Here is a 22,177-nt window from a genome sequence, read left to right as displayed (position 1 = left end):
AGAAGATACCCTGTTGTCTGATTTGACGTGTTCTGTTTCCGTCGGAAATAAACTCCTGTTTCCCGCTTTCCAGTCTCCAGCGCCTGCCTCTTTATTTGGTAATCGTGAGTTGGGTGAGAAGCGGCTAACGCCGGGCAAACTTAGAAAAGGGGTAAAACGACCTGATCTGCTTGAACCCTTTTTCATCAATTGGCGTCCCAAACGTGGGGCCCATCAGCGACACGTGGATTCAGTGGGAGAGGTCCCGACGACGGAGTGAACGACTGCAACGATCGGGAAGTGCACCTGCCCGATAGACCCTCGTCTGGCAGCCGATCATCCGAACTTCACTGGTTCCGAGCAGACCTCTCTCGAGTGATCTACTGTCCTGACTGGGAACCATCAGGAGTGCCACAGCAATTACGGAGAATAGAGGACGATCGGGCGCTGGAAGCGGAAGACGAGAAACTGTCCATACGGTCCGGGTAAGGTTGTGTAACACGACAAACTGGGAAATATTTGATTGTTTGATTGGAAAATACTAGTATTACTCTCCGAATTGTTGGTTCTCTTGGAGATTCTCTGTCTGCAAACTGAGAGGGATAAAAGTATTCTCTCTTCCTTTGCAGGTAGTGAAGGGTAGGTAACGCAGGCCTTTGCCCCCGTTGTAATCCGTCGTGCCTATCTTTCTCCCCCACTGATTGATTGTTTGCCCGAACATTGTTTGTTCGAGGATTGTTTTCTCGAGAATTCTCTGTCTACAAACGGGGAAGGATAAAAGTATTCTGTCCTCCTTTGCAGATAGTGAAGAATAGGTAACGCAGGCTTTTGCCCCCGTTGTAACCCGTCGTGCCTATTTCTTTCTCGCCACTGATTGTTTGATTGAACGGACATTAATTGTTCGATATTGGTTCTCTCTTTGGGTATTCCCTATTTGCGAATACTGCAGAATAGAAATATTCTGTCCAGTCTTCACAAAGTAGTGAAGGATAGGTAGTGCAGACTTTTGTCCCCGTTGTAACCCGTCATGCCTATCTTCTCCCCATTGGTCAGTAGTTGGTTCAGCCCGGACCGCTTATTAGAGGTGGATCATCCGGCTCCTCTGGAGGGCACCCCTAATAAGGATATGTTTTTAAAATATGGACTAGTCGCCGTAGCTTATAGTAAGTTGTGGAATAAATATACTAAAAAGGATCAGGAAAGTCAGTGGCCACTGATAGGATCCTTCGATGACACAAAAATAAGCGTGCTGGAAACAGCCCTTTGTAACCATAAAACCACGCCCACTATGCTTGACAGTTTCGGCATGTGGCGCAAAGAAGCAGAGCAACGAAAGAAAAGAGAAGAAGCAAGAATAGGAAAAGAGTTACGAAAGGCAGCCCACCTGGCCGCTAAGAAACTAGAAGAAGAGATAAAAGAAAGGGAGGAAGCCAGACAAAAACAGGAATCTGAGTCGACAGGCCAGTGTCCTGTTAGGACCCCCTCTACACTCTACCCTGAGCTGACCTCCAAACAACGGGCGAACGATGAGCTGCTGCTAGGTCCTCCGATCATCTATATGCCCCCCCATATGCCCCCTCCCAACCCCTAGTACAGCACTTGCCAGCTCCGAGTGCAAATGAGAATAACCTTGAAGCTAGTGCCCCAGCCCTCACGGCCTCCGCTCCGGCCGCATTAGTAACAACATCAGATGAACCCGAGACTAACAAGCAGCCACCGGCTAGACCGAATAGATTGAGCAAAGATGAACGGGAGGGAATTGACAAGATAGTAAAGGCACTGGTAGACCGGAAGGAGAGCGAAGAATACACGATGGATATGCACAATTCACATGCCGGTAGCCACAGACGGCATTTCATTTTACGGTTTAGTTACCACACCCTGAACGCATATGAGGATAGGTATCAGAATCGGGGTCCTGCTAAACTGACAGCGTTATATAGAAAAGTCGATATTGGAGACGAGGCCGAGCGTGACGCGGCGGACCTCTTCATGCAAACGCTTGAGGTTTTCCGCCACCTCACGGAACAGAAACCAGAAGTTAAGAGTACAGTTCCCGAGACGACGGGGTCCCCATCAGAAGTAGGCAACACTATGATGCCTATCAGAGAAGCCGCCCCCTACTGGGTTCCCCCACGAGGTCAGGGAACGAACGACGATATCAACCATGCAGATGCAAAAGGGAGGGTTGTGTACAACTGGGTTTATCAACCATGGGATCGGCAAGATATTTTAACTTTTAGGCAAACCCTACCCGATTTAAGAAAGAACCCGACAGCATTTTATACCGAACTAGGTACAGCCTTGGGCTCAACCATAATGACTCTAGCGGACATTGACTTGTTTTTCGGGTTATGTCTGCCGGCTGACGTGTGGAAGCAAATCCGGAAAACCGACCACACAGATCTGTTCGGACATACCTGGAATCAACTCAGTGAACTAGATAGGCAACGGGAGCCCGGAAAGAAACCTGTAAAAGACATACTGGAACTCCCGGACAAAATAGTTCAGAAGCTAAAGACATTGATCCCAGAGAAGAAGGTAGACTGGTCGGTAGTCACGGCTTGCCGTCAGAAACCCCAGGAAGACGTATCAGAATACTTCTCCCGATTTGAGACGGTGTTCTCCGACTACAGTGGCCAAGACATGACCACTGCAACCGGACAACACCTATTCGTGCAAAACTACGTAAAGGGTCTATCGCAAGAGGTCTCCCAAAAGTTACAGACGAGCGAGAGTAGTTGGGGGGCCTCCAAACCTGCAGCTATCCTTCAGATGGCTCAGTATTACGAACACCAAAAGATTGAGAACGAGAGGGCGACTGAGAAAAAGAAAAAGGACTTGAAAGAACGAGTGATGATTGCTCAATTGCAGGGAGTGACGACAGGAAGGGAACGGTATAGAGGGAACTACCAACCAAATGCACCCCCTAGAGACCGCACACCCACACCCGGCGCTCCGCGAACAGACCTCGATGAGAACCAGTGTGCGTTTTGCAAAGGATTTGGCCATTGGAAGTCTCAATGCCCGGTCCTCCTGGAAATGATTAAAAATAAAGAGACAAGGGACATGGCAAATGGCCCCAAGACTAGAGGGCAGGGACGAGGGCACACCCACGACACCAACAATGACAGACCTGGCAGACCGAACACATTTGACCGCCCCCGACAGAATCAGTGCCAACAGTCTGACTGCGACAACACTCACGACTTTGCATAGGACTGCCAAGGGCAAGGAAGGGATCCAGTCGAGCTCTATGTTGACCAGCAAGGTCCTTACGTCACCGCTAAGGTCCTAGGTACGAAGTCTCCATTTCTGGTAGACACTGGCGCGACACGTAGTGCGTTATCTAAACGACTGATTCCAAGGGCACCCTTGTCTGGCTCACACATAACATCAATAGGCTTTGATGGAACGCCCTCCACTAACCCTTTATCCGCACCGGTTTCCTTCGACTTGGACAGTAACCCCACTGACACGACGTTTCTGCTTTCCTCCAACACCCCCGATGCCATTATGGGACTTGATTTACTAAAGCATTTCCGAGTTACTATCAGGTGTTCACAGGACGGGGTTCGAGTCATTCTGTACGATAACCCGACTCTGCTCAGACATCATCATGCACGACACATGCTCTCCATCTCTGACACTGACGCATCCTTACTTGACTCTCTACCTCTATATCTATGGGCTAAAACTGACGCTGATGTAGGACGAATGATGATCGACCCCGTGCGCATAACTGTCCGCCAAGATGCGATGCTCCCAAAACTCCCACAATATTGGATATCGCCCGAAGGTGAGAAGGCATTGGTGATGATAATCCAGTCCCTGGTAGAGGCAGGAGTGGTAGAGGAAGTAGTCAGCAATATTTGCAACAGCCCTATCCTACCCATTGTGAAGAAGCAGGGCGAAGGAGATGAGAAAGCGTACCGCTTCATGATCGACCTTCGAGAGGTCAACAAGGTAGTTGTACCTCAGTACCCTGTAGTCTCAGATATCGCCACCATTCTGACCCTGATTCCTTCCACAGCCACCACCTTCACTGTAATAGACCTCAAAAACGCTTTCTTCTCCATCCCCATCCACCCGGACAGCCGCTACCTTTTCGGCTTCACGTTAAAATCCCGCTCATATAGATTTTGTAGAGCTCCCCAAGGTTACACAGAAAGCCCCAGCATCTATAGCCAGGCCCTCAAGAGGCAGCTGGACGCCGTTCAGCTACCGGAAGGAGTGGTGTTGGTACAGTACGTCGATGACATCCTTTTGGCGGCCGACACCACTCCACTTGCGGTCACAGCCACCATCCAACTCTTGCACTTCCTTGCGGAAAATGGCCACAAAGTCTCCAAGAAGAAGTTGCAATTCTGCCAACCCCAGGTCACCTACCTAGGCTAGCTCTTGTCCAAAGACGGGAGAAAGCTTACACCCGATCGAATTCAGGCCATTCTAGAAACCCCTGTCCCAAAGACCCAGAAACAAGTCCGCTCCCTGGTAGGCCTCACCTCCTTCTGCCGGCAGTGGTTGCCAAATTTCAGCCTCATTCTAAAGCCACTACTTTCCCTACTAGCCAAAGATGTCCCCTTCCCACTCCCTTGGACCCCCCGAATGCCAATCCTCCTTCAAAGAGCTTCGAGACGCCCTTTGTTCTGCGCCAGTCCTAAGAACCCCCGATTACACCAAACCCTTCTCTCTCTACACTCACGAAAGGGAGGGGTGCGCTTTGTCTGTCCTGACGCAAACTATTGGCCCCAAGCAACGACCATGTGCCTATTTCTCTGCCACCCTTGACCCCGTAGCGAGAGCCTTGCCTGCCTGCCTTCGAGCCGTAGCTGCCGCTGCTGTCTCTATCCGACAAAGTGAGGGGATCGTACTCTCGAATTCCCTCACGGTATTAGTGCCCCATGCTGTTGACACCCTCCTAAACCAGACTAAGACGCAACACCTGACCAGCGCACGACTGACCGGGTACGAACTAACCCTGCTTGCACCCCACATTACGCTGAAAAGATGCACCACACTGAACCCAGCCACCTTGTTGCCCCTGCCCGAAAACGACCCGAACGTCCCCCATATACATGACTGTGTGACCCTCACAGACGAACAGACTAGGAGTAGAGTTGACCTCCGGGACACCGCCTTCACAGACCCTGACGGAGAGCTATGGGTAGACGGTTCTTGCATAAAACTCCCCGACGGCACCACCTCAGCTGCCTATGCAGTTACCACAACCCAAACCGTAGTTGAAACTGCCCGCATCGCGCAGCGATCCGCACAGGCGGCAGAACTGATTGCCCTCACACGAGCATGTATTATAGCGACAGGGACTACTGCAAACATTTACACGGACAGCCAGTACGCCTTCGGAGTGGTTCACCATTTTGGACTCTTATGGAGGGAAAGGGGATTCTTGACGTCCCACGGCACGCCCATCCTCCACGGAGATTTAGTCTCCGCCCTGATTGAAGCAGTTCTCCTTCCCAAACGATTAGCGGTAATCAAATGTCAGGCACACAAGAAGGTGACAGACTTAGTCGGACAGGGAAACGCGCTGGCCGACATCACTGCCCGAACCACAGCTGAGAATAGGACGACGACCCGCATGTATGTGACCAGGTCACGAGCAGAAAAATGGACTGACGCTAGGGAAATGATTAGGGACATCCAGATGGCCAGCTCACCACACGAATTGACTGAATGGGCACGGGTGGGATTGAAAGACGAGGAAGGCTGCTGGCGGACAAAGGACACAAACAAATGGTTGCTACCCAATTCATACCTGATCCCCATACTGACTATGGCTCACTCCCCTGCGCACATAGGATCAGCCCCCATGATCGAACTCATCTCCAAGGTCTGGCACAACGACAAAATCCCCGACTCAGCCAGACGCCTGGTCCAGCAATGCCTTATCTGTTTGCAACACAGCCCTGGGAAAGGAACTGTGGTACCCCGGGGAGGGTTTGGGGTCCCCGACCATCCTTTTGAGGTCCTCCAGATGGACTACATCCAACTAGAAAGATGCCAAAGCCTGAAGTATGTATTAGTCATTGTGTGTGCTTTCAGCAAATGGGTAGAAGCCTATCCAACCCGTGATAACACTGCCAACACCACTGCCAAGGTACTGCTGAAAGAGTTTTTCCCTCGCTACGGTCTTTGTCGAATTCTATGGAGCGACAACGGTCCCCACTTCATAGCTGAAGTTATCCAACTAATCTTGAAAGGGTTGGGTGTAAAACAGAGGTTTCATGCAGTTTTTCACCCCCAATCTGCTGGTTTAGTTGAGCGACACAACGCCACACTGAAACTAAAACTGTCAAAGAAAGTGGCCACCACAGGACTTAAATGGCCAGATGCCCTCCCACTGGCATTGCTATCGATGCGCTCCACTCCCACTAAGCACCATTTGACCCCCTACGAGGTTGTATTTGGGCGACCGATGAACCTCTGGACTGCCCCTAAACCGACCTCCATTCACGACGTCCCGGACGTCCTACTGTCTGATTACTTGTGCAAATTGACTAAAACGTTGTCTGTCATTCATCAGCAGGTGCAGCAGGCCATCCCCGATGCTTCCAGGGGTCCGGGTCACGATATCCAACCGGGAGATTATGTGCTGATCCGGAATTTCCAACGGACAAAGAGTCTGGAACCCCGGTGGACGGGCCCCTGGCAAGTACTGATTACCACCCGAACGGCTGTTCGAGTGGAGGGGAAGCGACACTGGCTGCACGCACACCACTGTAAGAAGGTCTCCTCGACCCTGACCACGACAGAAAACGTCAGCACCCAAGAAGAACTGCTGAACAAAGACCGGCCATCAGTGAACTGTTATCCTGATACCGAGGCACTCGAACGTGCAAAATTCTCTGATCCCACTGTGCCATCCAGGGAAGGGTATTTCATGCGTCGAAAGGAGGGAGCTTCGGCTAAGTAGACCACAGACTAAGTTGAATCTCAGAACGGTAGCCTAAACACAACCAAGGGTTACCCGAAGAGAGGCTAAACGAAGTCAGCGGTTCTGCCCACTACCGAGCACCTTGAAGATGATGGAAGCGCCAGATAAGAAGATGATGGAAGCGCCAGATAAGAAGACGACGGAAGCAACAGGAAATACCCGTTATCGAAACCCAAAGACTGACAGTATACACAAATCGAAGACAATTGCTCTTTTCATTGTCCTCCTCTTTTGCCTCCTCCTCATGACTTCCTTCTGGATCATGGAAGAGAGCGCACCCGCTCATCAGATATTGCTGACCACTGCACAGCCAACCACTATGAAAGAACATCACCTGATCTCCCTTTCGCCTCAGCTCCGAGAAAGGCGTAAGGAGTTCTGGAACAATTCCTTCGTACAACTGTTGCACCAGCACAACCTTGCCGCCAATGCCACAAACTGCTGGATCTGCGGGTTGCTCCCGCATGCCACTGGACACTCCATCCCTTTCATCCCTTCCCCTTTCTCGGTTCACGGTTCTTGCCTTGCCTGGTTGACCCTCTTGCAAGAGAGCTACAAGGACAACGCCACTTCTGGTCAAACAGTGTCGCACTTCTACCACGGGTTCTGGCTGAACAAAACCGGAAGGACTTCTGCTCCCTTTTGTCCTTTGACCTCTGGCTCCTCCTTCCAGATGGATATCCCTGCCAAGGAGCGAGTCGAAATGCAGGTGTTCCATAATCCAGCCAGACCCACCTTCTCCTACTTACGGAAACGAACTGCTGCCACTCTGACGGTGGCTCTGTCTGTTATCTATGTCACGGGCCTCGTGTGCCTCGAAGGCTTGGGAACACAGCCGGTGGGTCACAGTTCCTGCCACATCACCAGAACATTGGACTCCATCGATCCCCCCTCCTTTGTTGCTTCTCCGAATATGTACTTTGTTTGTGGCACCAAAGCTTACACTTGGCTTCCAAAAAGTTGGGGGGGTACCTGCTACGTCGCCTTCGTTCTCCCTCCAACGTACGTGGCTCCAGCAAACCATCACCGGCAGAAGCGCGCAAGAGACATTGAACAAGCCGACTCCACCGGAGCACAGTTCCTGGATGCAGTGAAGGGACTTGTTCCTCTGTGGGGCCCAATGGCAAACAGCCGCGCCATCCGACACCTGACCCAGGCAGTAGAAACGACCATGAACATCACGGCTGGCATCCTCACTAACAATACAGCCGAGCTTCAGGCAGTCCGCCTGGTGGCTCTTCAGAACCGCCTTGTTCTAGATGTGGTTCTAGCTGACCGTGGAGGAGCATGCCGCATCATCGGATCCAGCTGTTGCACCTACGTGCCAGATAACTCGCCCTCAGTCTACAAAGCAATCGAACACCTCCACAGACTTTCCTCAGAGGTTCACCAGGAACAGGAAGGATGGTCACTTGGAAGCTGGTTTTGGGGCACTTTGAAGGACTGGGGATGGAGGTTATTCACATTTATATTGATACCGGTTGTGATACTGTGTGGGTGTTGCCTAGGTATTCAATGTTTGCAACCTCTGTGTTCGCTCATTGCTAACAGCATGTGCCCTAAGACTTCGGACTTCAAAACTGAACACATGAAAGCATTATATGACCTTGAAATAAGAAATATAATGGGGATTGACGTGAATTAACAAGCTGGCTAGATATGTTGAAAAGGGAGGACTGTTAAAATCTAGATCGTGGCGTAAACATTATCGGCGCCATCTTGTCTCTTTTCAGATCCATACGTGCGCGTAAGCAGCAACCATTTTGATTGCCATGGCCTCTCTGCCCACTCCCGATAGCCAGCGTCTCTCTCTCCCCCTCACTTCCCAGCCTCGCAAGCATCCCCGACAACCCCCGGTCTCTCCTGCTTGGGTCATAAACGCACCTCCAGCGCGACCCTGCCTCAGAGCCACATCCCGTGCTGAACCCCCCCTCACTGTTTCATCTCATTCATAGAACAGGCCCTTTTGATAACCTCTTCCTCCCTGCCCGATTGTCCGGCCTGACCACAGGCCATCACTTAGCTCAGCAGATGCAGTTTATTGCCCCCTACAGTAGGACCTCGCCCCACATCAAAGGAGCGGGGATTAATCAATGCCTTCACCCTCCCCCTAGATCCGACCGATCGCCCACATTCCTGTTCCCAGCGGAATGTCCAGCTGCGCGATAGCCATCATGCTGTGATTTGAGTGGGGACCTCTACTGTAGATATGTGTGAGAACGGGCCTGAACCGGGGATTCCAAAGATGTCTTTGTGAACTTCAAAGCAATACCACGGATGTCATAAATGTAATAAAGCCATAAACATGTGTATAAGAGGCCAGGCCTCAGAGATGCGGTTAGAGCACCTCGAGAAGATACCCTGTTGTCTGATTTGACGTGTTCTGTTTCCGTCGGAAATAAACTCCTGTTTCCCGCTTTCCAGTCGCCAGCGCCTGCCTCTTTATTTGGTAATCGTGAGTTGGGTGAGAAGCGGCTAACGCCGGGCAAACTTAGAAAAGGGGTAAAACGACCTGATCTGCCTGAACCCTTTTTCATCAAGGGTGCCGGTGCAATATTTTGCACAGCCTAAGTTTTAAAGTGCCTGGTGTAAAATGATTCCTGTTATGAAAAGGAAAAAATAAATAAATTCATATTTTAAAGTTCGCTGATGTAAATGATGTCTGTATGGAAACCAAAATAAGGGAAATAAATAAAAACAGGGGTTGTGCAATTGTCACTTCTTTCTTTCTAAAGGAACGTAATGTTTGAGGGATAATAAACAGGGGCCTGTATGTAATGCAACTGTGTGGACTGTGTATCAGGACAGTGCATGGTTCTTTAGCATCTGTAATGTGTTGTCACAAACCAAAATGCAAGGTTGATGCTGCAACATCATGCACAGCCAAAGTTGAAATGTGCGATGTAAGTGACAATTACTAAAAGAAAAAAAAAAGAAAAGAAACATTTTTAAAGGCTCTGATGTAAAATGATGGCAATCATGAAAAGAAAAAGAAAATAAATACATACATAAAGACAGGTGTTGTGTATTGTGTTTTCTTTCTAAGTGGGAGTAATGTGCCAGGGCTGTAGGGCAGATGGGGGCTGTGTAACATACCCCATGCAGTGTCCTTTAACCTGGTAATGTGTTGTCACAAACCTAGACTATCAGTTCCCAGGGGCAACATTATGCACAGCCTATTTGAAAGTCTCTGATGTAAATGACATTAAGTACAAAATAAAAAAAAATCCTGGTAATGTGTTGTCACAAACCTAGGGGGCGTGGCTAGGCACGCAATGGCGGAGGTCGCACTAGGGTAGAGCTCCGTGCCAAGCTCCCCTTCCCTGAGCCGATTCTCCGTCACATTTCACCGTAGCCGCCCGAAACTGCAGGCGGACCCCCCCGGAACACTTCTCAGCAATCTGGCTGACTTTCACCTTGGGGCTCTGACGAGGCTGACTCCCGCCTATCCTGCGGCCCTCCTGCGGGACCTGCTGCCCCCCCGGCCGGCGGGGCAATCAAGAGAGTACGCGGCTCGGGCCCAGCACGCAGGCCCCGGCTGGCAAACCTCACCGCGCTGACTGCGGCCGACTGCCGCCGAGCTGGACACACCCTCCGGTGGCCCCGAAACCACCTCACCTCGTTGCTGGACGCCTGGGAGGGGCCCGGACTGGGAGAGGAGCGGACGCCCGGCCCTCGCTTCGCGGCTGCCACACGGCCGATGCCCCGTGAGTGGCGCGAACTCGCTTGGTTTCCTGACGACGCACCCGGGTCAGGCAAGACACGGAGGACACCACTGGTGAAGTGCTAGTGAGATGGCGGACCCGGCTGGCGGGGGCTCCGCGCCGGGGTACTGAGCTGAGACCGGAGCCACCCGGTGAGTCCCTCTCGCGCCTACCGGCGGGGTGGACACCTGGGGCTTGCGTTGCAGGCCCGCCACCCACTCAGTCGCCACACCACAATCGGCGGCAGACTGGCCGGCCCCCTGTGACGGAGGCCCGCAACAGCGCGCTCCGCACCGGGCTCGCCTGCGGGCCCCCCGCGGGGATAGTGGCTGCCTGGGGGACAGGGAGACACGTGAGAGGCTGCGACCTGGGCCTGGACCTGACGGCCGGATCTGCCCGCAGCACCTGGACCCATTGGACCCACGCGCCGCACTGGCCCCCCCGGCCTCCCGCTGCACCTGGGGCGGCGTGGTGCAACCGCGTTGGGAGAGAGCGAGGACCCACCTGACGGACCCTCCCCCGGCCATAACGACGACGGCCCCGGCCAGACTGGCGGCTGCTGGCCGACGGACCCCCCGGTGCTGCTGGAGCGGCCCAGGTAGAGGAGCTGCTGGCCGGGCGATCCTGCCCATGTCCGGAGGGGTGTGGACCCGCACCGGGACTGGTGGCGCCCCACCGAAGGGAAAAACAGACAAGCTGCTTAATAAAATGGCCACCGACCAACTGACTGCGAGGCTGGACAGCGTGCTAGCGGCCATGGAGCGCATGGAACAGTCGCTCCAGCAGACCAGAACTTCCCTAGAGTCCAAAATAGACGGTGTCGCCGTGGACCTGACCCACCTACGGGATGACCACAGGAAACTGTCCGATCGGACCAAGACTTTGGAGGGTACGGTGAAGGAGATTGAACCCAAGGTCGCCCAGACGGACAGGCAAGTGCAAGACCTCCTCAACAGAGTGGAGTTCCTGGAGGATCGGGCCGAGGACGCGGAAGGGAGGGCGAGACGCAACAACATCAGGCTTGTGGGGGTCCCGGAAAAATGGGAAGGGAACCACCCCGCCCAGCATGTTGAAGACTGGCTTAAGACCCTGCTGCCCGAAGGCACACTCTCACCCAACTTTGTAGTGGAGCGAGCACACAGAGTGCCGACGAGGCCCCACACCACTGGCGTTAACCCGAGGCCGTTGCTCTTCAGGATTCTGAACTATAGGGACCGGGACACGGTGCTGCGGGAAACCAGACGCCTCGGCGAAACCCGAATAGACAATGCCGTGATAATGTTCTTTCCCGACTACACTGTCCAAGTGCAACGTCAAAGGCACAACTTCATGGAGGTAAAGCGGAGACTCCGCACCGCAGGCCTTAAATATTCCCTGCTCTTCCCAGCGAAACTGAGAGTGGTGGCGGGGGACAAGACCCACTTCTTCAACACCCCCGAGGAGGTCAGTGAATGGCTGGACGAGGGCATGGACACGGCACCCAGACAGGCACGGGGCGGTGAGGTGAGGCCTAGATCGCGCGGGCCACGGCGCTGCCGCAGACACAAAACACAGCAGTCTCGACGCCCGGAGGAGGGGTCGCGACACTCTCCCCCGATGGACCAAATGCTCCAAGAACAACAAGATGCGCTCCGGAGAGTCTCCCAGTTGAGTACTTCGCCATCCCAGGAAGCGGCCCTAGATGACGGCCAACAGACAGTCCACAGCGATGACGATGAAGCCGTGTATGGGATTCCGAACTCTCATATTTCAGTGGACCTGCCAGACGTCACACCGCAAACTACTGACCTATTTCATTGACTCCGTAAGAGTCATCTGTGAGGTAGCTGCCATGGCGGGGGGGGGATGGCGGCAGGAACTGACTGGACGCTGAGGCGCGGCTGCTGCCCGATGCTGCTGGGGGCGTCTTCTCCCCCCCCTGCCTGCCGATTGGACAGTGGACAGCTGGAACAGTGAGTACTGCCCCAATGGAACTGATGGACACAGGGTGTGGGGGCGGTGGGGTTGTCTTTTGGCCCGTAACTCATCCTATACCACCTCTGCCCGCAGGCCACGGTCAATGGGGAGCCATTCCTGCCAGGGGCCCGGGAAACGCACCACGTCTCATTATACCCTTCCTCTGCCGGGGCCGGCTTGGGCAGGGCCCCCCGTGGGCCGACTGGCGCCACGTTCCGGAACGCTGATGGTGGCTGCCAGTTGCATATCCCATATGGCTCAGGGAAGGACCTTGATCCCCTTCCTTAACTGAACATCTGAACTGCCGAGACTGTGCTTAGCACACGTTACCCCCTAGATTAGACAGGTTGTCCCTCTCGATCGAGAGTATGGACGGTGGCCCGTTTCGCCACTGCCCTTTTGGTATTTTAGTGGGGTTCTCCCACAACTGGTTATTGTTGTTCTTTGTTTTCCCCCTCCCTAATGTCTTCCTGAACATTGCTGAGTGTACTGAGGGGGGTGGATGTGGGAGAGTTGAAAAAAGGGATGAGGTGGACCTTGGTGGGGCTGCTGCTCGTGGTGGGGGGGAGTTCACACTGCTAGAATGTCTGCGATAACGATCTGCACATGGAACATCAGAGGCATGCACACACCAGCGCGCCGTTATCAAATATATTCCTACTTGAAAAGGCAGCAGGTGCACATTGCACTCCTGCAGGAAACACACTTGTGCGGGGCGGAGGTGGCTGAGCTGCGTCGTAGATAGAGGGGACAACTGTATGCCACAGAGTACTCCTCGTTTGCCCGTGGGGCGCTACTGTGGGTGAGACCGGGCACTCCCTTCATAATGTCAGATGTCCTCACAGACCCGGAGGGGAGGTATGTATTGGTGAGGGGCCGCATGGATGGGCAACCAGTAGTTCTGGCGTCCATTTACTCTCCGAACACGGACCAGGGGGGCTTTCTGGCGCGCATATCGGAGAAGCTGGCGCCCTGGCACGGTGTCCCCTGGATACTGGGGGGAGATTACAATACGGTGCTGGATCCCATGTTGGACCGCTCGGACCCACCCAGGCCGGGTCGCAACATCTCTAGGAGCCATGAGAGCACTCACACAGTGGGCGGCACAGTGGGATTTAAAAGATGCATGGCGCGCACACAACCCCAACACAAAGATATACTCTTATTACTCAGGGGCACACGCGCTACACGTCCGCCTCGACAGGTACATGGTGTCATCAGAAATGCTGCCGCACATCACTGATTCTCAATACCTCGGCCGGACACACTCGGATCATAATCCACACACGCTGCGCATGGCCTGGGAATGCCCACATCCGCCCATCCCCACATGGCGTTTACAACCTGCCCTACTGCTAGATGCCCCCTTTCGAGACTCCCTGCAGGCCTGCGTAGCACAATACTTCACAGACAATTCGGGCACAGCGTCCTCCCCACGGGTGGAATGGGACGCCTTCAAGGTGGTGATACGGGGACACTGTCTGGGCACACAGGGGAGTATGCAGAAAACACTAGAAGCGGATCTACGCAGGGCGGAGGCGGACCTGCTCCGCCGGGAGCAGGAAGCGGTGGCTGGGGCGGGCGACCACTTGAACGAGGCCCGAGTGGACCATGCGGCATTACTGGAACGACTGAGACACATCAATTATGCGGCCCACTCGGCGCGCGTACACCAACACAGCGACAAGCCCGGGAGATTGCTGGCCTGGCTAGTCAGGCAGGAGAACCGCACGGAGCCGGTGTCCGCCATCCGAACAGTTGAGGGAGAGATAGTGTACACACAGACTAAGATACACCAAGCCTTTGTGGGACACTACCAGGCCCTGTATAAGTCCCAGTTGAGGGTCTCCTCCGCCTCCATTTCAGATTACCTTACAGATGTGCAACTGCCTTCCCTTACGAACGCGTAACAGGGGGACCTAGGAACACCATTCACCCAGGAGGAAATGCGCGAGGCCATTTTCGCTCTATCTAATGGCAAATCCCCTGGCCCGGATGGCTTACCTGCCGAATTTTTTAAAGCATGTTCGGACACACTGATCCCGGAGTTGCTCAAGGTTTATAAAGCCGCGATCGAAGACTCGGCGCTCCCGGACACGCTTAATGAGGCCAGTCTGGTCTCGCTTTTGAAGCCAGGCAGGGATGAAACATGCATGGGGTCCTACAGGCCATTGGCCATGTTGAACACTGACTATAAAATCTTCACCTCCTTGCTGGCCCGACGTTTGGCCTTAGAGGTCCCAAACCTAGTGCATGAGGACCAGAATGGTTTCATGCCAGCAAGGAGCACTTCCCGTAACATACGCCGCCTCTTCCGAGTTCAGGAAGCCGCCACGTTGCACTGGCCGAGATCGGGGTGTCTAGTTTTAGACCTTGAAAAGGCTTTTGACTCCGTGGAGTGGCCCTACCTGGGGGCGGTGCTGGACAGATTCGGCGTGGGCGATGCTTTCGCGGACATGGTTGGACTACTTTACCAGCGGCCCAGTCTCCGCGTGAGGACGGACAGGTTGCTCTCGGAGGTGGTGCGGGTACGCAGAGGCACCCGACAGGGCTGCCCCCTGTCACCCCTTCTCTTCTCTCTGGCCATTGAGCCCCTGGCGGCTCTGCTGCGGGACAGGGGAGCGGAGTGGGGGATCCCGCTGGCTGACGGGGTGCACACAGTTTCGCTTTACGCGGACGACCTGCTGCTGTATGTGCGGGACCTCACCGCGGTACCGGGCGCGCTGTCAGACATTTTCCAGACCTTTGAAGAAGTATCGGGTCTCAAGGTCAACTGGACTAAGTCCGGAGTGTATTCGTTCAGTCCGGACCTGCGGGAGTGTGATGTGCACCTCGGAGGCACTCGACTCACATGGTATCCCACCACGTTCAAGTACCTCGGATTGTATATTTACAGGGACACGCAAAGTATACTGGAGGGCAACCTGGTGCGCGCCATTTCCTCGTTGCGGGCCCAGATGGCCTTCTGGAAGACTCTGCCACTGAATGTGCCCAGCAGGATCGCACTATCTATAATGATAGCCCTGCCCAGGCTACTATACCACTTTGCAAACATCCCACTGTATGTCCCCACAAAGATATTCCCTGACCTGGAATCAATGCTCCGCAGCCTGATTTGGAACGCTGGGCGCCCCCGCGTGGCACTGGCGAAGCTGTACTCCCCGACTGCTGAGGGAGGGCTGGCAGTCCCTAACATGGAGCTGTACTACCTGGCCGCACAGCTACAATGGGTGACACACTGGCTCAGCGGCTCGCACCTTGACGACACGGCTACCGCTGACTATCAATGGACCCACTCGCAGGTCTGCGCCTTGTTTCACCCCCTGACCAAGGGACCCCGCCCTCTACCCCTGCACGTGGCTGTGGCCCGTAAATGCTTCATCCGTAGCCTAAAACTGACACGGGAAGTCAGGTCATATGCCCCTGCACTCCCCCTGATGGGCACCGCCCGGAGGGGTGGAACGGTGACACCACGTATTCTGGAGAGCTGGACTGCGGCTGGGGTGGAGACCATGGGCGACCTCTATGCGGATGGGGCCATGCTCCCATTTGCAGAACTGTCGGAGGGCACGGGTCTGCCGGTGGGGCAATTCCTGCTCCACGCGTCCATACTGCGGGCATATACGGAGTCCTGGGGGGATATCCAGGATGAGCCACCGATTCACCACCTAATGCAGTACCTGAATGTTATGGGCAACGGCTCCCACATCATTCGCTGGCTGGCGCAGGCCCTCCTCATGCACACAAAAAGACCCACACAACCGATTAGGGACAAATGGGCGGCCCACCGCGGGAGGGATTGGACGGATAAGGAATGGAACCTGGTTCTGGCCAACCCCGTGAATATCCCACGTAACTCCCGCTTCCGGACCATTCAGTTGTACATACTGCACCAGGCATATTTATCGCCAGATAGAATCAACAGATACTTCATGACCAACACTGCCGCCTGTCCCAGATGTGGCCTGCTCGGCGCAGACATCTTACACATGCTCTGGCACTGTCCCTCTCTAGTCACATACTGGGGGGAGGTGACATCTCTCCTGACACATAGCACAGGCCCGGGGCTACCACACACGTGGGAGGCTTGTATTCTTGGGCTATACAAAAGAACCAAACTCAATAAGCCACAAGCTCGGTTCTGGGATCTAGGCCTCATCACAGCCAAGCGACTGCTCACTAAACTGCTGGGGTAGTAGTGACGACGACAGAGATACAGGCTGTATCCCCCCCCACGACACCCACCCGCCGGGAGCGCTGGAGATGTGGCGCCTGCGGCCAGTAGGCGGCCCGCCTTCCCCCCAGACGCCCTGATCAGCGGCTGCGCCATACGTCCGACGTGCTGGCTATGGGCACGGACGGCCACCCACACGAAGACTCACTAATCCACAACGGACTGAACCATACTCCCCGCCCCTCTCCGTGGCATTGCTCCCACAGGTACACTCTCCCCTCCCACTCCCCATCCCACACATATCCCCATGTTCATTGTTCCGGACTCTTGTTTCCCAAACATAGCCATGACCTCCTTACACGCCACAGGCCCTTTTGGGCTGTGGTAGTCTATTTTACCGTTACAAAAATATACCTAGCAGGGTTGTTGAACTCTGTGCATGTTGTACAAGAATACCATATTTATCAGTCATGCCTCGCACACTCACATGTAGAGCAAAGTCTCAGTTGCATAACACAAGCCTTTATTTTTTTATTTTTTTATTTTCGTACTTAATGTCATTTACATCAGAGACTTTCAAATAGGCTGTGCATAATGTTACCCCAGGGAACTAACAGTCTAGGTTTGTGACAACACATTACCAGGATTTTTTTTTATTTTGTACTTAATGTCATTTACATCAGAGACTTTCAAATAGGCTAAGCATAATGTTGCCCCTGGGAACTGACAGTCTAGGTTTGTGACAACACATTACAGGTTAAAGTATTTATGTATGTATGGTGATATTGGGTGATTTCCGTATTCTCCCTAACCTAACTGCTGCATTTCAAGCCCTTATGTTATAATGTATGTCGTTTTGTTTCTTGCATTGTCAGCATAACGGTCTGCAATTATATCCAATATGCTATATATTTTTATATAATCTTGAATGGAGTCTCTTTTGTGGTGTATTCATTGTGTTTCTGTGTGAGTGTGTTGTGAAAAAGCTTTAAACATTGCCTCTCATGATCAGTCGGACTGCTCTGCACCAAGCTATCAGAGGGTGAGCACAGGTTATCTTTCGTGTGTAACTTACTTTCCCTGACTAGAGAGGTGGGTTCTGCCTGGCTTAGGTGCATACCCTAGCCAACCAGAAACCCCCATTCTAAAAGGCACACTTGAGGCAAGGGCCATTGCTGCAACACAAGAGTTGGTGAGGTGATTGCCTGGACATACTCCAGAAGTGCTGCAAATACTCAGTTTCAATGATATTGGTCAGCTCTTAGCCTGTCATATTTTCAGGAGTCTCTGCTAGACAGATCCACAGCAATGCGATCAACTGTTCTTGACTATGCCAGAGTTTGTTCCCCTCATTCAGGGTTGACTTGTTCCTTCCCTCTTCTTCCAGGCTTGATTCTACAGGCTTTCAAGTACAGAGAAAGACTGCTCCCCCCGATCAGATTTCAGATTATATCCCCTCACCTCAGCAAAGCTGGCTGTCAGGCAGACACCAGCTGTGGTAATGTAGTAGTCTTCTGGGTACCCAATGGGGTTAACAGCTCCCACTCGTACAGGTTCAGCAGATAAGGAGTATATAGCCACTGTCTGACCTTCCAGAACTGTTTTGGGTCCGTTCTTCCTTCAAGTGTCCTTCTCATGCTGTCTTTCAACTTTGTCTACAGTTTATTAACAGCCACTCCTAACAGTGATCAGGAATAGATGACCCCTTTCTAAAAGACCCTTCACACTCTGACAACTGGAAATGCAGTCATTTTCTTTATCCTCATTGTTAGAAATGGGGGTCTCTAGTTGGCAGAGGTAGGTACCTTTGTCCAAATAGGGGCATTTGCTTCTATTCAGGGTAAAGGTGATACACTTCTAAAATAACCCCTGCTCACACCCTTGGTAGCTTGGCACAAGCAGACAGGCTTATCTCAGAGGCTGTGTGTAAAGTATGTGTGAACATATACATTAATATAGTGAAAACACTACAAATGAACACCACACCAGTTTAGAAAAATATGTAATTTTTATCTAAACCAAAACAAGACCAAGAGACAAAAATCCACAATACAGTTATCAAGATATGTTCAAAAATAGGTTATTCACTCAATTAAAGTTTGTAGCAACAAAAAACTCCTCCTGGAGTTATTAGAACTTTGTGACAGATAAAAATCCTAAAGTATGGCTCTGACCGCGAGGTCAAGCAGACCCACAAAGGACAGTACCTTGGAAATGATGAAAGCAAAGACGTTGCACATCGTCGGGAGGTGATGCTTTCTTGTCGCCGAGCGGCATCGGTTCCTTATGACCCCCGGGGAGGTGAAGCCTCAATTCCTTACTGCATTGCAGGGGAGGTGAGACGTCGGTTTCTTACTGTGTCAGGGAGGTGTCATCACTGTGGCGGCAAGGCATCGGTTCCTTACGACGGTGCGGCGTCGATGAATTCAGGAGTCACCCACGTCGAGTATCGGCTCCGCGTTGATGAAGCACTGGCATCGGTGAAGTCGGGACTTCGGTGCGAGTCGGGACGGTGCCCTCGGCACCGGTGCAGGCAGCGGCCTCGGCGATGGCTTCGGAGTCGATGCGGCACAGAGTCAGCAGGCGTCAGGCCTATGGTGCAAGTCGAGGATGTGTTTTGTGCTCTTCACGAGTGGTGCCCATGGCTTCGGTGCAGGTTAGGGTTTCGCTCGTCGGCGTCGGTGTTGCAGTTTCCTTCTGTGGCAGCTGAAACAGCAGTTCCAGATGCAGAGGGACAGAAGAAATTAAGTCTCTGTGTCGCTGAGACTGCAGAACAGAAGGCAAGCTCAATTTGAAGCCCTTGGAGATCTTTTCCTCAAGCAGATGACAAAGCAAGCAGCAAAGTCCTTTTTCTCCTTTCATTGGCAACAAGTAGCCACTGCAGGCCAACCTCAGACAGCAAACAGCACATGGGAAGAATCCCTCCTCAGCTTCTCCTGCTCTTCTCCTTGGCAAAGGTTCCTCTTGGTTCCCAGAAGTGATCTAAAAGTCTGGGGCCTGGGCCCCTCTTTTTATACACAAAAATGCTTTGTGCTCTGAAGGCAGAGAGTGTCTGTACCCATGACTGACAAAAAGGGGACTCAGTTGTTCCTAGGAGAAGAGTGATACGGTCAAGGAGGGAAGAAGGTTGATAAGAGGGTAGTGCTCAGTGGAGGGCTACCCTGGGCATCCCATTAGTTGGAATGAATGGCCTCACACACTCTTGCAAGTGTCATGCTTCATCATCGGCCGTTGCTCCTCGTTGGACAGGCGGTGCAATGTCCAACGGGCTCACCTCTAGGAGGGGCTCTTTATCGGAGATCTTTTTTCCAACAGCCTGTGGGTGAAGTGCAAGTGAGGGGCCAGGTAAGAAGTGAATAGTGTAGGTGGGTGTGTTAAAATATAGCAAGGGATACCGGAGAGCAATTTATTCTGGTGGTTCCCATACTATAAATAAAACCAGTGGGTAACCTATGATCGCCAGAGATTAGGTTCTGTATCACGATCTAGGACTACAAAGCGTTCTGTGAGGTCAACATGTTTCTCGCTTCTGCAATTATGCTGCGATTCTTCAGGACCTTATATAATTGTACATCTATCACAAGGAAAGACCTAATAAAGTGTCAACCTATAAACATCATTGTTACTGTTGTACTACCTGGTTATAACCGCTCTTGCCTGGAGGAGACAAAAGGAAGAGTTACCAAAATACAAGGACAACAGTTTCCCATTCTTGACCGTGAGCACACTGTGGTTGTGTGAAGAGAAGTGACTCTGTGGCTGTGACATTCTGTGAGCAGTGACCATTAAGTATCAACTTCATTCACATATACCACATGTCACCTCTATCATTTTTGAAATTAAAATAAATGAAAATTTAATTAATAAAGGAAACTAAAATTAAAATTAAAATAAATTAAAACATGATAGCAGCAGTTTTTTCAAGGTGTCTACTTAGTAAACCCACTGGGATTCCTTTGATACTCACCTACAGGTCAGGGAGTACAGGTGTCAACAGTACCCGGTAGGTGTGACTTCAAGGGAGAGAGCCAATAGGGATTTAATGGCTATAGGGAAGACAAAGGCACGAAATTCCAAAATTGCCTAAATGTTTCATTTGTCTGTAGTGGTGAATTGATTTCTCTTTGTGCATAATATCTCACACTACTGGTATAAGCCCTACAATATTGGGACCGTTCTTATACATTCAAAATACATATTATCATTGCTGAAAAAGGCCTCGGTGTAATTATGGCCATATTCTTATTAGGGTTCAGCAATGTAGGTAAACACGTCCAAAGTACAGTGTGGGCACACTAGGTTCTGCTTGCACGTGCCGCTGTCCGCGTGTTAATGTTGCGGTATTGCCCAGTCTTTGGTATCGCTCGGTTCAATTGAGAATTCAGAATTCAGAAGCACTCGTGTTAGTCGGCTAAGCGGCGCCCACCCTAACTGCGGAAGCGCCCGGCGCGCCCACAAAGTTCCTGGTGTCGGGATCAGTACACCGAACTCGCTTCCCTCCCAGGAGTCGATTAGACCCAGCCAAAACCAGTTCTGTCTTCACTATATGGAAGAAGGCTTCTATCTTACCTCTCTTAAAAAAAAGCATTTTAGATGCAATGGACACTGCCAATTACCGACCGATTTCAAGAATTCCCCTGCCAGCTAAGATTATGGAGAGGATCATGAATGCCGAACTGGCAAATTTTATCACGGATAATCAAGTTTTAGATCATAGCCAGTTTGGTTTTAGACCGAATCATAGCACTGAGTCTGCTCTGATCAAGATCACAGAGGATATACTTATGTCATTGGATAGCGGAGGTTCAGCGGCCCTGGTGCTGCTGGACCTATCCGCAGCATTTGACACAGTGCATCATTCTCTCTTAGTTAGTCATCTAAGGGAGATTGGTATCGGAGGCAAAGCCCTTGCCCTGCTGACATCGTTCCTATCTGAGATAACTCAATCAGTGCCCTTGGGGAATTTTAGGTCGGCATCATTTTCTCTTCCCTGTGGGGTCCCTTAGGGCTCCTCCTTAAGCCCTACGCTTTTTAATATTTACGTAGCAGAGCTAGCACCCTTGATTAGAAGCTTCAATTTGATCCCCACTTCATATGCTGATGATACTCAGCTAGTGATTTCTACAGTGGATAAGGACATTAATCACTCTCTTAACCTCTACAACTGTATGTCGTCTCTTAGACACTGGATGAGTACCCCTTGCTTGAAGTTGAATTCAAGTAAGACGGAGGTGATAATGTTTGGAAATCTTTCTCCCCCCTGCTCTCCCGCCTGGTGGCCGGATAGTCTCAGACCTACCACTACACCGGTAGAAAAAGCCAAAAATCTTGGGGTCATTATAGATGGAAAGTTGAACTTTAAGACCCAATTTTCTAAAGTAGTGTTGTCTTCTTTTTATATGATTA

Source organism: Lissotriton helveticus, chromosome 1_2, assembly GCF_964261635.1.
Source record: "Lissotriton helveticus chromosome 1_2, aLisHel1.1, whole genome shotgun sequence".
NCBI lineage: Eukaryota > Metazoa > Chordata > Amphibia > Caudata > Salamandridae > Lissotriton > Lissotriton helveticus.
This window is presented reverse-complemented; position numbering follows the sequence as displayed.